Consider the following 20,617-nt stretch of genomic DNA (forward strand, 5'->3'; position numbering starts at 1 on the left):
CGAGGGACAAAATCTCCTACAGAGAAATCAAACCTAAAGACAAGCCAGCTGCACCCTGAAGCCAGGATGAGTCGCAGGGAAAGAGAGGGGCAAGGCGGGCTACTCTGCCTGTTGCAGCCTTACGGGCCGGGTCGAGCGCCACGCTCCCGGCAGGGGGCGCCCTGGCAACGCAGAGGCACCCGCCTGGGGCTCGGGGTGCGGGCCGGGGGCGGGGCGGCCGGGGGCGGGGAGGCCGGCGGGTGCTCGGCCCTGCCGCCTTCATAAGCAGGCGGGGGAGGTGGCCGCCAGAGTACGCTCCCGCCACTGCGCTCCTTAGGGCTGCCGCTCGCTAGCCGGAACAGACCCTCCCCACGAGTGCCTGCAGGTAAGGAAAACATGCTGCGCCCGCGGCTGGCGTGACTCCCACGCGCGCGCTCCGCCGGTCCCGCAGTGACAGTCCCAGTCACGGTGGGGACACGTGGAAGGTCAGGCTCCCTGGGGACCCACGAGCTCCCGCTCCGGACCCCGCGCGCATCTCTTGGGGCCTGGCAGGATGATGGACGTGGCGCCCGCTGAGCCGCTACCCAGGACCTCACCCTCGTGCTAAGCACCTGCTCCCGGTGCCCACGCGCCTCCGTAGTCCACAGCTGCGCCCTTCGTGGTCCCTTGGCACTCTGTCCCGTTGGTGTCTAAAGTAGTTGGGGAGCAGCTGGAAGAAGGCACGTGCTGCGATCTTTGGCGGGAGAGATCAGAGACCGCGTGCTAGTGTCTGTCTGGGAGTTGGGGAGCCCAGGAAACGGAAGGAGCCTGTGAACGGTTCCAGGCTGTGTGCAGGTGAGAGTGGGGCTGCTGCCTTGCCCAGCGTGGGTAAGAAAGGGTTAAAGGCACAGTCACAGCGGCAGGACCCAAGACGGAGGGAAAAAACCTCATTCTTACCCTCACATTGTCCGTGGTAATCCTTTTCAACACGTAATGGGCCTGAGGAAGGAAGACTTGCAAAGGACTCTGGGGTGTGCCTGTGAATCCTGATTAAAAAGGGAAGCTGGCGCGGCAACTCTGGAGAGATGCTGGCAGTCTGGAGGCTGAGGATCTCTGTGAGTTCGAGGCCACTCTAGCTACCTAGGAAGATTAGGTCTCAAAATCATACACACACACACACACACACACACACACACACACACACACCCCAGAGGGATGATTCTCAGGACTGAAAGAACGTTTGGCTCCAAGAAGAACTCAAAGACCCCCTCAGGCAGCCTCAGATTCCCAGTCTGGTCGAGAATTAGGGCAACTGTTTATTGAATGCCTAGTGTGCGATAAGGACTGCGCTGACACCTGACAGACTACAAATAGGGACAGAGAGTTTTAGACAATGTAGGCAAGTGACATTAGGCATTGAACCCTGTTGCCCATTCTCCACAGCCCAGGAGATGAAGGAGAGCCCCCCCCCCCCAGTACGCCCTTCACCCTCCAAGCCTCTCTGGTCTCCCCAGTCAGCTCTTTCCTCTCCCACTCCCTGGCCGTCTCCTGTCTTTGCCTCCTTTTCCAGTTCCTGAACTGTCTCTGGTACCCTTAGGGGAGAACACAGCTTCTCAGAAGCCTACTGGTGGAGTGAGACAGGTCTGGGCTGGTTCGCAGCCATGTCAGTGATGGTCCCATCTATATGTTAAGACTACAGTGAATCAAAAGACCCGATAGGCCAGACAGTCAGTGGGTGTCTTCGATCCACACATACTTACCAGGCATCAGTTGTGCCCTAAACTCTGATCGAGGTGCTGAGAGGGGGACAGTAAATAACGACCCCTTTTCCCCACACACCCCATTGAGGCGGACATTGGCATAATACATTCTTTTTAGGCTTTGAAAAATTGAGTGTCACATGGTAGAATGAAGATGACGTAGTTCCCCAAGAAAGGGATCAAGATGTCACACTGTGTCACAGGGAGCAGCCAGTACATAGTACTAACAAGTTGGGGTAAAGCTGTGTGATCTGGACACAGCTCTGGTCTCACGGTGGCTCGGGATTCTCCTTGAGGGCATATAGGAGATGGAAGTCTTTGGTCTGTAGACCCTATTGGTGGGGAGCACGCTGTACAGCCTGCAACATGTTTAGCAGGTTCACATACTTTAGAAAGCAGTGGCTGTCCCTAGCTCCAGTCTCAGCAGAATTTGCATCAGTGTGTACAGGGTTATGTCACTGCCTCTGAACCCTGCGGTCCTGTCAACCACCTTTGCCCAGGCTCTGCCCATTCCTTGATGGGCTGGACAGAGAGGAAGCACTCAGCCTTCCTTACTGTCACTTGGGTGTCCTCCTCCCTCCCGCACACAGCCCGGGAGGGGAGCCTGGAGCTCCCGGCTGGGAATAGCCCAGGAATCTCCTGCCACCCACCTCCACCTCATTGCCCATGCAGCCCAGCACTGGGTCCTTTCCTGTTCTATCCTGCACAGACAGGAGATGTTATCCTTTCTTGCATATGAAGAAACCTCTTGAAGGAACAGTGACCTGCCCTGGGACATCTACAAGCCACTTGGGCATCTGGGGCTGGGCCCAAGTACCTACAATTAGGTTCTGTAATAGGTTCAGTGATGTCCCTGCCAGAGCATATCTGGGCTTCAGGCTTCGGGGCAAGAGAGATGGGGGTGAATCCAGGATGTGGAATCCAGGGGTAGAGTTTGACGTTCTCAGCACGAGGTCTATCTGACTGGGCTTATTAACACAAAAACCCTGGAGCTTGAGGAGAGCCTTGTGGGTAGCGGAGCAGACTGGGCTGAGAACTTGGGCTCAGAATTCTCCACGTGGCCACAGGAATGCTGACTGAGCTCCGGAGCACAACAGCCCATCAACATTGGCACACCAGGGCTGGGCTGTGTGGTATGTTTGTTATTTTGTCACCCCCCCCCCTTTCATATTTCTGGAACGGTTCTAACTTTCAGAATAGAGTGGGAGGCAGTAGATTGACAATTTATTATCTGTCCTGCTGTGTGACCCCAGACAAGCTTCTTTCCTCTCTTCTGTTTCCTCATCTGTGATGTGGGGTAATAAACATGGATACCAGTTGCAGAGGGCCAGCAAGATCACAAGCAGTCTATGAACATTAGGCTCCACCTACATGGATTGTAAAAGAGTTAGTAACTTAAACCAGGCAGTGGTGGCGCACGCCTTTAATCTCAGCGCTTGGGAGGCAGAGGCAGGCGGATCTTTGAGTTTGAGGCCAGCCTGGTCTACAGAGTGAGTTCCAGGACAGCCAGTGCTTTGGTTCCAATTGTCAGCTCTGTGACAGGAAGCAAAATGCCTTCCCTCTCTTGAATGACAACTCATAATCGTCCCCAGCATCATTATTGATGCTCCATGTCCAAAGAACATGCCAGAGTGCTCTCTCTCTATATTTATCTGCCTTCTCATTCCCTCTCTCCACCAACATTTTGTAATTGCTCCCAGAAAAAACCCAGGCTTAAAGTTTTCCATGCTTCAAACCCCAGCCTCGCTGTGGCATGAAATCAATTGTTTGCATTTGATTTAACGTCTCCAATGAAGGGGTAAAATTTGAGCTGAGGGTAGGGGCTGGGGGAGGAGGTGAAGTTAAAGCAGATGTGTTTTTGTTTAACTGGAGGATGGTGGTTAAACTACCCCCCCCCATGTTATTACCATTGCCCCTTTTGAATTCCAGTAACCAAGAGTCGGGTTTCTCTAAAAACTGTGGTGTTCTTTCCTGGCTGGTGTGGACTTGCTCACCCAGTATTATTATTATTACTGCTTTATAGTCATCAGAGGCCACAAACTGCTGGCTGAAGAGGAGACCTCAGAGATGCCTAGAATTGAAGACTGGCCAGGCTCAGACCCTGGCTGTGTCCATTGGTATCTTTGAGGCCCAGAGAGGGAAAACAGCTTGCCCAGAGGCATATAGCATGTTTAGGCTCAGCCTCCTGGCTCTTACACACACACACACACACACACACACACACACACACAGAGGCACGCACGCACGCGCTCATGTGCGCACACAGGTGCCATGACTTGTTGTGTTAGTGTGTTGCTTCCATAGTATGTCGTTAATTTACTATTTATTTATTTATTTATTTATTTATTTATTTATTTATTTATTTGAAACAGGGTCTTATGTAGCCTGGGCTGGCCTTGAAACTTGCTATGTAGCAAAGGATGGCCCTGAATTTTTTTGATCCTCCTGCCTTCACGTCCCAAGTTCAGGAAGTATAGGTGTGTACTTCCAGGCATGTTTTATGAGCTGAGAGTAGAAGCAAGCGCTTCATGCGTATTGGGCAAGCACTGTGCCAACTAAGCCGCATCCTTGGCCTTTGTTTGAAAAGCTGTACCCACTCTGTGGGTGGTGGGAAAGATCTGTCTTGATGAATTACCTGTGTGAGTTTGGACAAGTTACCTCTTCTCTCCAGCCTCAGTTTCCCCATCTGTAAACCAAGATGGCTGAAGAGGAGAGAGAGGATGGAATTTCCTGAAACTTGGAATGGATATAACTGAGGTCCCTCACCTCTGACCTACTGAGTGTGGAGAGCCCAAAGCCTAGGAGTGGGGCTGGGGAGGGTGGGGTGGGCAGGGGCAGGAGACTTGGCATCTACACTGAGTTAAAAGCTTCAATTTAGTCGCTGGTGTTGTTAAACCCTGGGTGGTTTCATTTTACACAAAAACACTGGTTTCTGGCTTCTCTTGAAAGATCAGAAGATGTAGGCTCTACAGAGCCACGCCCCTGCCTGGCCACAATGGTGGGAGCTGAGCAGCAGCCGCTCTGGTTCCCCAGGCGCTCCCATCCTTGCACGGCCCACTTGCCTCCCAAGCACAGCCAGCTGCCTCTGCGTTTGTAGTTTAGGGGCACAGTTGGAAAGGCATCATATTTGAATGACTATGGATGGCTGGGACCAGCCTGCAGGGGGCTGGGGTGGGATGGAAGCATGGATACAGTGTCGTCCCCCCACCTAGCCTGCTTCTATGGCCTAGATGCATCTCTGAAAGACACTGGCTAGGTGGGAAACCTCTTCCTGCTTCAGGAGAATCTAGGGGCTCCAGCAGTATGGGGACTGGGACATCAATATCTACCTGTAGACATTTAGTCCTCTGGGCCTGCCCAAGACATACCTACGCTCTGGAGCCTGAGCAGCCCAGGGAGAAGGGACTCCGGTGGTGTCCGTCACCTCACCTCATGTCCATGTCACAAGCAGGACCTACGGCCACAGCTCTCATCTTTATCACTTTGCTGGCACACACACACACAAAAAAAGTCTTTGATGACAGGTGGGTGGCAAAGTAGCCTCAGTTGGAGTCTTAGAATTACTGTGGGGTCTGGTGGAGAAATGTGAGGCTCTCAGGGGCACAACCAGGCATGAGCTTCTACGTCTACATGAATAAGCTGTTTGGGGACACAAAGTGAACTTGGGGGACCGCGATTCCCGAGCGTTCTATCAGGCCCCTGTGCCTTGCACTGGGGGGGATTGACATAACACTGTATAAGATCATGCTTCGATCTGCCCTGAGCTCCCATCTCCCAGGGATCCCCGTCCCATTCTCTCCCCTGGCTGCTGAAGAGGCTCAGAGGTTGTGGTCTGGAAGGTCGTTTCTGTGTAGAAAGACCAGAGAGACCCTGTCGTGAGCCCCCCCACCCCAGCCCCTTACTCATCTGTAACCCCAAGCTTTTGTTCTTTTTCTGGTTCTGACAGTCTTACGCGGCCCCAGCTTGTTGGCAATCCTCCTGCCTCAGCCTGCCAAGTACTGTAATTCCATCAACCTCACCTGGGCTTAGGTTTGAGCCTGGTCCTCATCCTCTTGGATGTCTGGTTGGAAGAGTGACGGTCTGTCCTTCGTCTGGTGGTCAGTAGGCTGCTGGGCAGAGGTCTGCCAGCGTTTCATACTGACCTTTAGAAGTCAGTCTGCAAGGGCCAGAGCAAATTACTTTTATTTGGAAAACCCTAAATGCGACCTTTGTAAAGATCTACCCAGTGGGTTTATTTTATTTTATTTGCAGGGCTGGGAATAGGACCCAGACACTCATTCTTGCTCGGCCTGCCCCAGCGGCTGAGTTCTACCCTAGCAGCCGCTGCCTTTCTTTGTCAGTAGCACGTACAGATGCGTCCTCAGAAGAGGCTCTTTCCCTTGGACTCCCCGCATCCTGCTGGCTGCGTTGGCCAAGCCCATCTCCTTCCAGCCTAGCCACAATGGCTGACCTGACGTCTGCTTGGGATTAACACACCTTTGGTGCTAAGTCAAGGCTGTTTCATTGGTGTGTTTGGAGTCCCGCTCCCTCTCCCAGGCTCCTTGCTTCTAGGCATGCTCATTGCTACATTGTGCCTGTCTACTATGAGGTACAGAGACCATCCCCAATGCTATGTCAACTGGGCGTGGTGGCACGGCGAGCCCAGCACACAGAAGTTCAGGGTCATCCTTAGCTATGTCTTAAATTTGGGGCCAACCTGGATTATGTGAATCTGAAGGAAAAAGAAAGGAAGGAAGGAAGGAAGGGAGGGAGGGAGGGAGGGAGGGAGGAAGGAAGGAAGGAAGGAAGGAGGGAGGAAGGAAAGAAACAAAAAAGAAAAATGGCCTGCTGTCAGCCTATAATCCCAGTTACTCAGGAGCTGAGGCAGGAGGATAAATTCAAGGCCTGCCCAGGAAATACATGAGTGCCTGTCTCATAGTGTTGGAACTTAGCTCAAAGAAATGTGAGTCCCCGAGTTAACACACGCCCTCATTCCCCTAGTCCATTGTGTCTCTAACGCTGATGACACATGCGTGTGGTCCTGTGACAGTTCTGGATACTGAGGCCCAGATTCCCTTCACTGAGAAGTGGGAAAGACAACCTACCCATTCAAGTCGCTTCCTTCCCTGAGCCTTGAGTGGTATAAACCGCCTTCCCGGAAGAGCCAGTGGCGTATTTACGTTGAAACAACGAAGTTTAGTAGCTCAGTTTCTGGTGAGCATGGCTATCAAGCGTTCCTTCTTGTAGCTTGTTCAAGCCCTTCTCTCAGATCTTATTTCTTGTAGATAATATTATTTGTGCTTGATCCATCCCTATACCAAATTGTAAGGACTATATTCTGGGCTAGAAGCTGGAACAATTACCTTCAGTGTCTTTATTGTATCTAACTTGCTATTTTGTCTCAGAGACGGTATGTAACTTTCCGAAAGTCACATAGTTCCAAAGTGTGGGCACCGCTGTGCTTAGGTCTCATACCCCATCAGACTAGCGGACTGATTGGAGCTTTGATGTTTGGATGTCAGTCTGCAGAAGACGTCCTGGTAAATATTTTCAGTTGAACCATCTGCCTCTGGGATTTGCAACATAGGGTTGGGGTCCCCAAAAGGAGGGGACCAAGCACCCCGGGGAATTACTTCTACATCAGCATCTGCTCTCCTAGACAAATGACTCTCAGCCTGGTCACACCCCTTCCTGGTCCAGCAGGCCATTGCAGCTCTCGGAGGAATCACCCTTAGCACCCAGAGGGCATGGATCAGCAACTCTGGCTTTGTCCTCTTGTCTTGGTTGTCTCGGTTTCTAGTGTCTTTCCTGCAAAACATCACTATGCAAATGAGATGGGGCCTTAGGACTCTCCTAGTTCCTTGGTGACACAAAGCTGACACGCCTGCTGCCCTGCCCCTGCTCTGCACCTGTGTCAGACATCATTTATCAACCAATGCTCTGTATCTTGCTGAAGTTCCTTCCGCTACAGCATATAGTACGCCAGATAGCCATGAGTCACTAAAAGAGAACTGGCACTCGAGAGGAAAGGACAACACAGAACCAGATTAATTTAGGGATGTCGTAGAAGCAGGGCAGGGCCAGGCGGGGCAGGGCCAGGTGGCACTGGTTCAAATGTCATGGTGCCCCTCAGTCAGAGTGCAGGAAGAACCAACTATGACATTCACTGGCCTGAACTGGCTTTTGGTATGGTGTAAGACCTTTTATGGGGCCACAGCGGGACCCCACACTTAGCCTAAAGAGGATTTCTGGTTTGTGGGCCTGGCAACTGCTATGGTTTAAGTAAGAGGGGTAAAGAGACAAGGGGCTGTTTCACACTTTCCTGGAAAGAGCTGAAGGTTGCCCTCCCCTCCCTAATAACATCAACAGCAGTAACAATAATAGTAACAGAGACGAACACCTACTGTGTGTCTCATCCACCAGCCCCTCTGCTAGCCTTGTTTATATACATCCATGCGGTTAATTATAAGAACAGCCCAGGGCTTTAGCCAAAAAAAAAAAAAAAAAACAAAACAAAAAAAAAAACGGCTCAGGGGAAGTGCGTTGCTTGAGACTCCAGCTTGCTTCCCGGGCAGGCAGTCCTGGGACAGTCAGGCTCCATGTTAATGCTTCCTGGGTCACCAGTGTCACCAATGAGGTGACGTGCCTGCTGGAATCCAAGACCTCACATGTTCTAAGCATGTGCTCCATTATAAAGCCACAGCTCAGTCTAGGCCTCTCTGTGGATTCACAAGGGGACCACTGAGGCTCAGAGAGGGAGTTTGGTGGGCCAGGGATCACACAGGGAATACTTGGCTTATTCTTTCCGCCTGGGGTGGGGTTGGGGTAGAGGAGTGTTGATTTAACTCGAGTGAGGTTGGGCCTGCCCTGTTTCCTGTATGGATGCATGCCCGATTATTTCAGTCCACCACACAAGATGAATTTGCCACTTTAACATCCTTAGCCTGCCTTCCCAGGCTTTTACCATCAAGTTTTTTTTGGTTTTTGAGACAGGGTTTCTCTGTATAGCCCTGGCTGTCCTGGAACTCACTTTGTAGACCAGGCTGGCCTCGAACTCAGAAATCCTCCTGCCTCTGCCTCTCGAGTGCTGGGATTAAAGGCGTGTGCCACAACACCCAGTTTACCATCAAGTTTTAAAGCCATTTCTCCCCCTCCTCTTCCTCCTTCTCCTCCTCTTCCTCCTCCTCCTCTTCTATTTGGTTTTTGAGACAGGGTCTCACTATGTATCTCTGGCTGATCTGGAACTTGCTATGTAGATCAGGCTGGACTTGAACTCACAGACATTCATCTGTCTCTGCCTCTTGAGTGCTGGAATTAAAGGTATACCACCCACCATACTGGGCCTTACAGACGTGTTCAGTCTACAGCCATAGATTGCTCATGGCGAATAGCTGGGGACAGCTAAGAAAGTGGCCCAAAGTTATGGAACGTTTTGCAGTTAAAAAAAAAAAAAAGTAATTATGGGCCTTTTGAGTGTGAAGTTTTTAGATGACAGTGTCTTATTACAGTGTCAAACGGTTGGTCATGCCTGAAAGTAATGTCTTCATTTAGCAGGAGGGGAAACTGAGGCTCAGAGAGCAGGGCAACTTGCTCGAGATCAGAGTGATTGTTAAAGCCACCCTCAACTTTAAGTCAGGAGCCCAGCCCAAGGCCTTCTCAGGCCCCAGCGTTTTGCTCTGTCCTTCCCTGCCCAGGCTCCCTGCAGGGTGCTCTTCTGGGGCTATGGCCTCTCCAATATTAGGCTAGACCTTGGTCAGAGCTCTCGAGCCTGGTGGGTAAGATCTGTTCTCACAAGGGTGCCTGGCTTAAGTGTGAGCTTTTGGAGGGCAGGGCCCCATAGAGAACACTAAGGAGAGCGAGGGCCTCGAACTTCCAGGCCACACCCCTGGCAGGCTTCCCATAGCCTGCCAGCTCTGCAGCCTAAGGACCTGTGAAGACTTCCATTTACAACCTGAGCCACTCCTGGCTTCAACCTGGCCGCCCTTCTCACTCCATTGTGGCCTTCCTTGCTCTGTCCTTGACATAGGCTCTCCATAGCCCTGGCCTGTCCATTGGAACTTAGAGACAGGAAGATAAAGAGTTTAGGCAAGCAGGGGAGACAGAGCAAGAGTGGTTTGACAAACCAAAAATAGATAGACAGATAGACAGATAGATAGATAGATAGATAGATAGATAGATAGATAATAGATTGATTGATAGATAGATGATAGGTAGATCAATAGATAGATAGATAACAAATAGGTAGGTAGGTAGATAGACAGATGATCGATAGATGGTAGATCAATAGATAGATAGATAAGACAGATAGATAGATAAGATAGATAGTTAGATAGATAGTTAGATAGTTAGATAGATAGATAGATAGATAGATAGATAGATAGATAGATAGATAGTCAGTCCCAGGGATCATTTGCTGAACCCACTTGTACCTGTTCCCTGGTGCATGGTAGGTACTTCATTACGTACTTATTGGATGAATAAATTTTTTTTTTTTGAGACAGGGTTTCTCTGTGTTCCCCTGGATGTCCTGGAACTCACTTTGTAGACCAGGCTGGCCTGGAACTCAGAAATCCGCCTGCCTCTGCCTCCCAAGGGCTGGGATTAAAGGCTTGCGCCACCACTGCCCGGCTGGATGAATAAATATTTGAAGAATAAAATTTCACAGAGATTAATTTTTTTTTGGTTTTGTTGTTTTATTTTAAGATTTATTTATCTATTATTATATCTAAGTACACTGTAGCTGTCTTCAGATGCACCAGAAGAGGGTGTCAGATCTCATTACAGATGGTTGTGAGCCATCATGTGGTGGCTGGGATTTGAACTCAGGACCTTTGGAAGAGCAGTCGGTGCTCTTAACCACTGAGCCATCTCTCCAGCCCCGATTAATTTTTTTTTAAGTGACCTTGTGTGACTTTTGGTCTCGGTTCTCACATACTGATTAACTCCGTCATCGGTCTGCAGAGGAGTAACTGATGTATCCACCTGTGCATGTTTGTTTAAATTATGGCAGATCTGGAACCCACCTTTGTTCTAAGCCTATTAACAGATAGTTATTCATTTATTTCTTGTAACCAAAGCTCAGAGAAATTGAGTACGTATTCTCCAGGTCAGGCAGTGGCTATCGAGTACAAAAACTGGCCATCTGGACTATCCTCAAGGCTGTGTGTAGACTATCCCCAAGGAACACAATATAGGAGCCCTCTCGCTTTTCAGGTCCCTTAATGCAGAGCCCCACCCCAGATTCAAGAGTTCAAATACCAGAGCGTGAGGGTGTGAGGTGTGCACTGCCTCAGACCCTGTAACTCCTCCAAGAGAACACATGCCCAGTCCAGAGCGGAGCACAAGGTGGATCTTGTGACCATCATCGGAACAAGCTGCAGTGGTAGCCCGGGTAGAAGCTGGCAGAGGGAGACCATCTGCAAACCAGGAACGCTGTCGGAAGAGAAAGGACAGAGGTCCTGACGTACTGTCACAGCCGCTCTGACGTGTGGTAGGTGTAGTCACTTAGTGACCCCCTCATTGCCTCTCCTGGGAGGAGGGTTCCTGTTGCCGTCACTATTTTTGCTCACATGTGGGGACTTGGTCAGTCAATGGCAGGTGACTGGTAGGTCTGGGTGTGTACCACAGCTGTTAGGCTATGGCATCTGGAGGATTCAGGGAGCTTCCTGCTGGCTTCCTGGCACCTCACTGGGCTGCCCTCAGGCAGGTAGGTCCAGGTAAGAGCAGAGTCAGGGCTCTGTGTAATAAATACATCAGGAAGGAAGGGGAACAGTACCCTCGATTCCGTGAGGCCCCTCCCTTATATTCTTGGAGGCTGGGTCCAGAGAGATTGTTACAGAAGACAACTGACCTGTCACCTCTCCCTGTCTGGGGCAGACCCAATGCAATGTGCCAGCTTGTAGGTTCCCTGGCACCACCCAGAGCTGACAGTCTGCACTGCCTTGTCTTTAAGCTGGGGGAAGGAAGGTCTGATAGTCTCAAGATGGGTGGGGAGCCCTGCAAGGTGTGTCACACAGGAACCCTGAAATGCCCAGGACTGCAGGGCTGGCCAGCGGTGGTGCTGGGATTCCAACTTACAGTTTGAACTCTTTCTGCTCTGGTTCCTGGGTTAATTTGTATCAGTCTGGACTTGACTTTGGGGAAGAGATACTATGTCTCCCTTGGGAATGTTTGGTGAAGAGCTCCCAACCTGGCTCTCCCTAATCTGTTTATTTTAGTGCTGTGACTCCTGAGAGCTGTCATTCACTAAAGCCCCATACGGTGCAGCCTGCCAAGAGGGCTTGTCTGTGCTTTCTCGGTAGCTTCAAATATCTCCAAGAAGTAGGTTCTAGAATCCCTCTCTTCAAAGGTGAAGGAGCTTGGGAAAGGAAGGGATACCCCCCAAGGCCATGTAGTTCCAGAAATGTTAATCCAAAATTGAAAGATAGCAGCCTGGCTCCAGATTCTGGGCTGGGCTCACTCAGAGCCCCTGGCAAAATCTCTGTGGGCCATATGCCTGCTCTCTTGAACCTGTTGCTTCTTCAGGAGCCAGACCTAAGGGGGACAGGAGTTGAGCAAGCCCCAGGATTAGACTACACAATACCCCAGGGAGTCACTGAACCACCCCCTAACCCAGAGCTGACAGGCAGAGTTTATCTGTTCCCTGGGGCTTCTGGTGGGGAGGGTGGAGACCCGGTAGGGCAATCCTGGTGTCTCTGGGTCAGGGAGAGGCCACTCAGGAGTCTGAGTGGTGGGACTGGCCCAGCCTCCTGCCAGGGTTCTGGCTTTGGGCCTGATTCTGCCTAGTTTCTGTTTCCTGCTTCCAGAGTTTTCCTGGGCTCAGGGAATCTCCCCGCAGTGACTTATGCAAGAGTTTTGCTCTCCAATTTCCTCCTCCTCCCGCTATGGGTTCTCAGGCTGTGCAGGACTGGCTGCCCTGCTTCCCTGCGGTGGGGGAAGGGCACCCTTTTCCCCTGGACAGCTACCCCATTTGAATAACTAAGTGCTTCTCGGTGGCTCTTGGCCAAGCAGGGCTCACAGTGAAGACCTTTGCCAGCCTCTGTGTCCTGTGGTACATTCCAGCTGCCCCGGGTACACTCCAGGGTAAATGTCTGTTCTAGTGGCTGTGGAAGCCTAAGCCCAGAGGGTGCCTGGGACAGAGGTAGCCCTGCTAGGTAGGGCTTTGTCCCTCTCCACTTGGAGTGCTTCTCTGCTAGGTGGAGGAAGAAATTACTGCTGCGGTGACATTTCAACGGCCCCTCAGTGGGTGCCAGTATTCTGGCACCTGTGAATGGAGAGAAGGGAGGAGGAGACTGTAAGAGGACCTTCATTTAGCCAAGCAACAAACATTTATTTTTTATATATTATTAATTTTTACATTTTATTGTATTATTTTATATGCATGGGTGTTTTGCCTGCATGGGTGTCTGTGTACCACATGTATGTCTGGTCCCACAGAAGTCAGAAGAGAAGGCTGGACTCCCCTGGAACTGGAATTACAGTCAGTTGTGGGCCACCACGTCAGTGCTGGGAATTGAACGCAGATCCTCCAGAAGAGCAGTCAGTCAGTGCTCTTAACCAACGAGCCATCTCTCCAGTTCCTAGTTTTAATTTTTGAGACAGAATGTCTCACAGAGACTGGCCTCAAACTCATGCTCTAGCTGACCATGACCTTGAATTCCTGATCCTCCTGCCTCCTCTTCCCTCCTGGGCTCACAGGTGTCCACCACCCACACCTGGTTTATTCAGTGCAGCAGATGGGACGTAGGTCCTTGTACATTCTAGGCAAGTCCTCTACCAGGTGAGGTACATCCACAGACTTGTCTCTAGCCCGGTGCCTGCAAGGCCCTGGGGTAGTATATTCATTGCCAGCAAATGTGGCAGTTCCCATCTCGGGGGAGCTGACCAGGTCCAGCAACCTACACAAAACCAGTGCTTAGGATGGAGGAAACACAAGAGAGGCCACCTAACTGGCCTGTGGCAGTATACGCAGAAAGGGCCCTCAGGGAAGGTGGCTTTTACCCTATAAGTCTGGTTTAGGAGCCACAGTAATGCCTGACTCTGTTTGAGCCCCATCACCTGGGAAAAGACAGAAGAGAAGGTAACAGTTTATAATCAATAGGAGCGGAGGAGAAGGGCTTATTAACGACTAAAGGGTTCCCTGCGCTGGGGACTCTGGAACTGGTGGGGAGTTAGGGGTAGGTTCTGGAGGTGGTGGCCCTTGACCTGGAGAGTGAGCAAGAAGGAGCTCACACAAAGACCTGTATAAAGAGTGTACTGGGAGGTCAAGAGCAAACCCTAAATCATAAGAGGAGAATAGCCGAGGCATAGGGACACAGGCCTATAATCTGGGCATTTCAAGGTGGCAGCCAGAAGGTCAGACGTTCAAGGCCATCCGCAGAGGTTCCATGTGACCCTATCTCAAAATACCTCAGAAATGAAGCAAAGCAAAAGGAAGGGGAAAAGATAAAATGTCAGGGAAGAGAAATTGGCCCAGAGGTCGGGAGGGTGGAGCTAGGGGTGATGTCAGAAAGACGGGTAGGACCTGGAGCACATGTGTGGCTTTTGACCCAGATGGATGGCAGATGGACAGGACCTGCCGGGTGACTGCAGAGGTGAGTGGCCTCCTGCTTGTTGGTGGCCTCTTAACAACAGAGTGGCTTTGGTGGCTCACTGCTCCTGCCCCCTTCAGGTACAGATGGGACAGCAAAGCCCAGGGAGAGAAATGGTCCCCGAAAAGAGAGACCAGACTAAATCTAGGCCTCCTCGCACTTACCAGTCTCTTTCCACACTGCCTCTCTGGGTCAAAATGGCTGCTAAGCATTTAGGGCAAGCCTTGTGCTGGGCAGGTGGAGTGTGGGATTTCGTGACCTGGCTTGGGATCTGTGCAGTGGCTGTACTGAGCCTCAGAAACAGTGAGAACAACGTGGTTATTAACTCTTAGGATTGGTTATTAACTCCTAGGATTAATAACCTAGGATTGGGTCTCTCTGAGCCAGGATGAATGCAGGCTTTTCTTATGTCTGCTTGGCACAGGGCAGATACATGCTGAGGGTCTCTTCCCTTTTCCTTATGGACCAGGGACTCTATGGATAAGTTAATGGCCAACCTATATCCAAGCATTCTTCTCATTGCTCCATAACTGAGTTATGGACAATGCATGGATAAATTCATGCATTAGTTAGGGTTACTATGGTTACTATGTAATGAAACATCAGGACCCAAGGAGTTTGGGGAGGAAAGGGTTTATTTAGGTAACACTTCCACATTGCTGTTCACTGAAGGAAGTCAGGACAGGAACTCACACAGGGCAGGAACTTGGAGGCAGGAGCTGATGCAGAGGCCATGGAAGGATGCTGCTGACTGGCTTGCTCCTGAGGACTTGCTCAGCCTGCTTTCTCACAGAACCTAGGCCCACCAGCCTAGGGATGGCCTCGCCCACAATGGGCTGGGCCTTCTCACATCAATCACCAATTAAGAAAATACCCTACAGGTTTGCCTATAGAAGCATTTCTCCCCTCCTCTTATGACTCCTGCTTGTGTCAAGTTGACATAAAGCTAGCCAGCACCGCTGGCCCCTTGTCAACTCGACACACAAAAGCGTCACTGTTAAGCAACGGCCTTTCCTGTCCCCGAGATTCCACACTAATGAAGACATCACAATGCCAAACAATTTACAAACTTAAAAGCCCCCACAGCCTTACAAATTCAAACACTTTAAAAGTGATCTCTTTAAAAATATCCAGTCTCTTTAAAACTCCCAACTCTTTTGGGAAAAAAAAAAAAAAGAATGGTTTAAATTAGTTTTTTAAACTGTTTTTGAGACAGTGTCTCATGTAGCCCTGGTTGAGCTCAGACTCATTATGTAGCAGAGGCTGACCTCGAGCTCCTGCTCCTCCTGCTGACACCTCTCCAGTGCTGGGATTGCAGGTGTGTGGCATGACATCCAGTTCTTACACCATTAGTATATATTTATCTATACGCTGTCCTCACATGCTGGGATTAAAGGCATGCACCTCCATGGCCAGACGAATAGTCTTTATTGATATGAGTGATAATATTGTATGCTTATAGGTAGATACCATGTACATGGCTTCTTATCCATTTTTTCTATGTATGTATATATATGTGTGTATGTATGCTTACATGTGTGCATCCATGTATGTATGTGTATGGTGTGTGTATATTTGTTAGTGTGTGTGTGATTGTGTGCATGTGTGTGTGCACATGTGTATGTACACGCGTGAAGTCAGAGGTCAGCCTCGGGTGTCTTCTCAGTTGCTCTCCACCTTTCCTCTTTGCAAGAGGTCTCTCACTGAACTCATAGTTCATAGACTGGCTGGCCGGTAGGCTTCAGGAATTTTCCCATCTCTGTATCTTCTCCTCTGGGGTTGCAGCATACGCTGTCACTTCCTGTGGTTGGTTGGCTTGCTTTGCAGAGAGTTCTGGGGATCTGAGCTCAGGTCCCCGTGCTGTGCAGGCGGGCACCTTACTCACTGAGTTTCCTCCCATGTTCTGCTTTGTCTGAGGGGTTGGTGTTTAGAATCATATGCGCAGTGGTATGCATCTACAAAATTCTCATTCAACTTTATGAAGGAGTGCCATAGCTACCACATGTAAATTCTAACTGCTCTCTCTCAGTCTTCCATTGCTGAGGCTCAGCCATATTTTTGCATGTCTCTGTGACTCATTCCTTCTCTTCTGCTTAAAACCTCCCGTGGACGACTATTTCCACAGCATTTATTTAGTTTATCTTGCGCTAAGGATGGAATGCAACATCTCAAGCTTGCAAACACTCCTTCCCGGAGCTACACTCCCAACCTCTATTTATGATCCTTGGCTTTGGTTCTCAGACTGCTGCTGATATGGAAGGAACTCCTGATGAACACGGGGCTGGAAAGATGTCTCGGGGGGTAAAGTGCTTGCCACGCAAGTTTGAGCCTCTGAGTTCAGTCGGAGAGCCCGTGTAGAAAGTGGGGCTTGGTGATAGATGTGTAATCCAATGTTGTGAGGATAGAGACAGGTTGAGTCTGGGGCTTGCTGGTCAGCCTAGTCAGTGATCCCAGGTCACAGGAGAGACCCTGCCTCAAAAGAGAAAGGTGGAGGGGGTGAGAGAAGGGTCAGCTGGTAAAAGCATTTGCCACTAAGCCTGAATGAAGAGTTTTCAATCTTCAGGACTCACATTGTGGAAGGAGAGAACCGGTGTCCTCCACATACTCACATGCTTGTGTACAGAGAGAGAGAGAGGGAGAGAGAGAGAGAGAGAGAGAGAGAGAGAGAGAGAGAGAGAGAGAGAGAGAGAGAGAGAGAGAGAGGGAGAGAGAAGTGCATGCATGAATGCACACAGTGGTTATAACTAGGTTCTTTTTGGTTGGTTGGTTGGTTGGTTTTTCGAGACAAGGTTTCTCTGTAAAGCCCTGGCTGTCCTGGAACTCACTTTGTAGACCAGGCTGGCCTTGAACTCAGAAATCCACCTGCCTCTGCCTCCCAAGTGCTGGGATTAAAGGTGTGCGCCACCACGCCCAGCAACTAGGTTCTTGAACTCCGTATGCATATGGAATAAGTGACCTTGACTGAGATTCTAGCCTTCCTGCCCTCCTCTCCCATGTGCTGGGACCCCAGTGAGCACCCTCTCCGCCCCACCCCCGGCTGATGTGGTGCTGGCAAGGAACCCAGGGATCTGTGCCTGCTAGGCAGTCTCTAGCAACTGAGCTACCCCGCTACCCCGGCAGCCTCTACTGGGAGCTTTTAAAAGAATCTTAATTTGTGTTTGGAGTGCATTAAATGCTTTTAAAAATCATTTTGAGATGCTTGCGATAATTACATGGTTTTTCTTGTTTGATCTGTTGTTACAAAAGACTTTCCCATGAAGTCTCAGAACATGCGCGCTCCTGGGACGGACCAAGCTGGGGGACCTGACTGGTTTTGCTGAGTGTGCATTCAGCTTGCGCCGGTGACATATTGTCTAGGATGGTCCATCCCTCTGGGCTTGAGGGTTGTGGTGATGGTGGTCATCACACTGGATGGTTGTTTTTCACCCTCCCTCTGCCCAAGTTCGAGTAAAATCAAGAACAGTTGTTTCTTGAAACTTGGTAGCATTTACCGATGAGATCATCTTTTGCAGGCGTTTGCCTTGTGGAGAGATTTTTCACGTGGTCTCCGTTCAGGTTCTTTTACATCTGCCTATGTCAGCGTCGGTCAATTCTAGTTTTGGGACTGTGTGCATTTAATCTACATTTTAACATTTATTCACATAAAAGTTGAACATTCTCTCATTGTAGTTCTCTTGTCTATGATGGCAGTCTGTCTGTCTGCCTGTCTGTTGGCCTTGCACATTCTAAGCGCAAACTCTGCCACTCTTTTATGTTTCTGAAAAGCATTCCCGCCGGCCAGAAGCTCCTTCTTCTATTGTGCAGTTGGTCCAGATGGCGACAACACATCTTTGTCCATTCCTTCCCCTGCTCTTGGATGTTTCTCCTGTCCAGTCTGGGCTGTTACAAATTAGCCCGCCTTTCAATGCTCCTATAGGGATTCTCATGCAGATAGACTTTCATTCTTTTGAGTACTTAGGGTAGAATTGCTACATTGTGATACACAATTGATACACACGTGTCAAGCTCACGAGGAAGGGCAAACCCTCCCCAGAAAGCAGGTAAAGTTGGTTACAGTAGCGTCCATCTCCAGTACTCCTGCAGGGTGACATGAAGCTGGAACAGAGGAATCCTTGGCTCACAGGCCAGCTAGCCTGGTGTTCACAGGGGAACACTCTCCCAAACACCTGAGGCTGTCAACACACACACACACACACACACACACACTGGTGCTGGCCATGTGTGATGTACAAATGTGCAATCCCAGCAGAGTTAAGGTCCACCTAGTCTACACAGAGACTTCCAGACCAGCCAGGGCTACATAAAGAGACCCAATCTAAGAAAAGTTACAGGGTGGGCAGTGGTGGGGCAGGCCTTTAGTTCCAGCACTCTAGAGGCATGAGGCAGACTGGTCTATAGAGTGAGTTCCAGGACATTCAGGGCTACACTGAGGAATCCTGTTTCAAAAACCTGTTTCTTACCCCAAAATACAAAAATTGACAGTGTTGTTGTATGTTCCTGCGACCAATATGTGTTATTTGGGGTCCAACTGTTTTAGGGTAAGGAATAGACTTAAATCCTGTCTTTAGCCCCAAGAAAAGGACAGACTATACTCAGGCTTGGTCAGGTCAGTTCCCTCTGCTGATACCTCAGGTCTGAGCCTTGCTTTCTCCCCAGGGAGGAACCTAGAGGGAAAGAGCCATTCACTAAGGTCAGAATCCTCACTTGTCTGATAAGGGATGTGTAGGGTGACTGTGTCTGTGGGTTCCCTTCTCCTTGTGACCCTGCACATCTTTGACATTGTCTAGGCTATTCATTCCTAAGGGTGCTGGCTATGGTGGTCCAGAGGCAGTGCGTGCATGCTCAAGAATATGGGCATCTTGGCAAAAGGAGAGCTGAGAAGTAAGTCTGGTTTCCACGCATCTGTGTCCTCCACTCTGAGAACACACAGGCCCAGCTCCATCTGCAGAGAGCTTCTGTCTTCTCAAGAGTTGTCTAAGCCCTGCCTTATTTATTTATCTATTTCTCTATTTATAAATTTGTCTATCTATTTATAAATCTATCTATCTATCTATCTATCTATCTATCTATCTATCTATCTATCTATCTATCTATCTATCCATCCATCCATCCATCCATCCATCCATCCATCTATCTATCTATCTATCTATCTATCTATCTATCTATCTTAGAGGCAGGGTCTGATATGACCCAGTCTGGTCTCATGCTCACTTTCAGCTCACTCTATAGCTAAGGATGACCTGGAACTCATGATTGTCCGGAGTGCTGAGATTACAGGCATGGACCACTGTGCTGTGCTTGTGTGGTGCTGAGGATCCAGCTCAGAGCCTGCTACATGTTAGGTCAGCACTCTACCAACTGAGACACACTTAGGCCACACTGTTCACTTTTGATGAAGGTGAGCAGGCCCAGGTGTGTCCTGTCACACTCTGAGCACAGTGACCTGACCTCCAGAGTAGAGTCACAAGCACTCGGAGCCATCAGCCCTGAAGTCTAGCTCAGTCTAGAAGAGACGGACCTGTGCCCTTAACAAATTCACTTTTTCAGTGCCAGGATGGAACCCACTGAGCTGTGCCTCGAATCCAGACCTTGATTTTTTTCTTTTTCTTTTCTTCCTTCCTTCCTTCCTTCCTTCCTTCCTTCCTTCCTTTCTTTCTTTCTTTCTTTCTTTCTTTCTTAATTTCTTTTTTCGAGACAGTTTCTCTGTGTAGCCCTGGCTATCCTGGAACTCACTCTGTAGACCAGGCTGGCCTCGAACTTAGAAATCCGCCTGCCTCTACCTCCCAAGTGCTGGGATTAAAGGCGTGCGCCACCACGCCCAGCTGATTTTTTTTTTTAAAGATGTATTTACTTATTATATGTAAGTACACTGTAGCTGTCTCCAGACACTCCAGAAGAGAGAGTCAGATCTTGTTACAGATGGTTGCGAGCCACCATGTGGTTGCTGGGATTTGAACTCTGGACCTTCAGAAGAGCAGTTGGGTGCTCTTACCCACTGAGCCATCTCACCAGCCCGATTTTTTTTTTAAGTTTATTTATTTTATGTATATGAGTACACTGTCGCTGTCTTCAGACACACCAAAAGAGGGCATCAGGTCCCATTACAGATGGTTGTAAAGCCACCATGAAGTTCTGGGATTTGAACTCAGGACCTCTGGAAGAGCAGTCAGTGCTCTTAAACCACTGAGCCATCTCTCCAGCCCCTTGCCTTGCATTTTTGACATTGGAAACATTACAAATGAGACAACACCAGAAAAGAAGGTTAGCAAATTAAACCTGGAGGAAAGCCTAGTTCTCTCTGTAATCCCAGCACCTGTGAGTACAGAGGTT

General features: G+C 49.7%; 1 protein-coding gene across 4 annotated transcripts in view; it reads left to right on the forward strand.

Moving 5' to 3' along the window:
• Positions 1-247: 247 nt before the first annotated feature.
• Positions 248-20,617, forward strand: part of Alpl (alkaline phosphatase, biomineralization associated) — a 53,737-nt gene continuing 33,367 nt past the window's right edge. Inside the window, exons 1-2 of one of the 4 annotated variants that reach the window (XM_085838804.1) lie at positions 248-364; positions 10,911-11,187. The gene's annotated coding sequence lies outside the window, so the exon portion shown is untranslated. Of the gene's footprint in view, positions 365-10,910; positions 11,188-14,222; positions 14,291-14,324; positions 14,368-20,617 lie in introns of those variants that run through there. The other 3 variants (XM_021160331.2, XM_021160332.2, XM_021160336.3) reach the window with 3 other exon arrangements.

This window comes from Mus caroli, unplaced genomic scaffold (assembly GCF_978045245.1).
Source record: "Mus caroli unplaced genomic scaffold, Mus_caroli_1 scaffold_6, whole genome shotgun sequence".
NCBI lineage: Eukaryota > Metazoa > Chordata > Mammalia > Rodentia > Muridae > Mus > Mus caroli.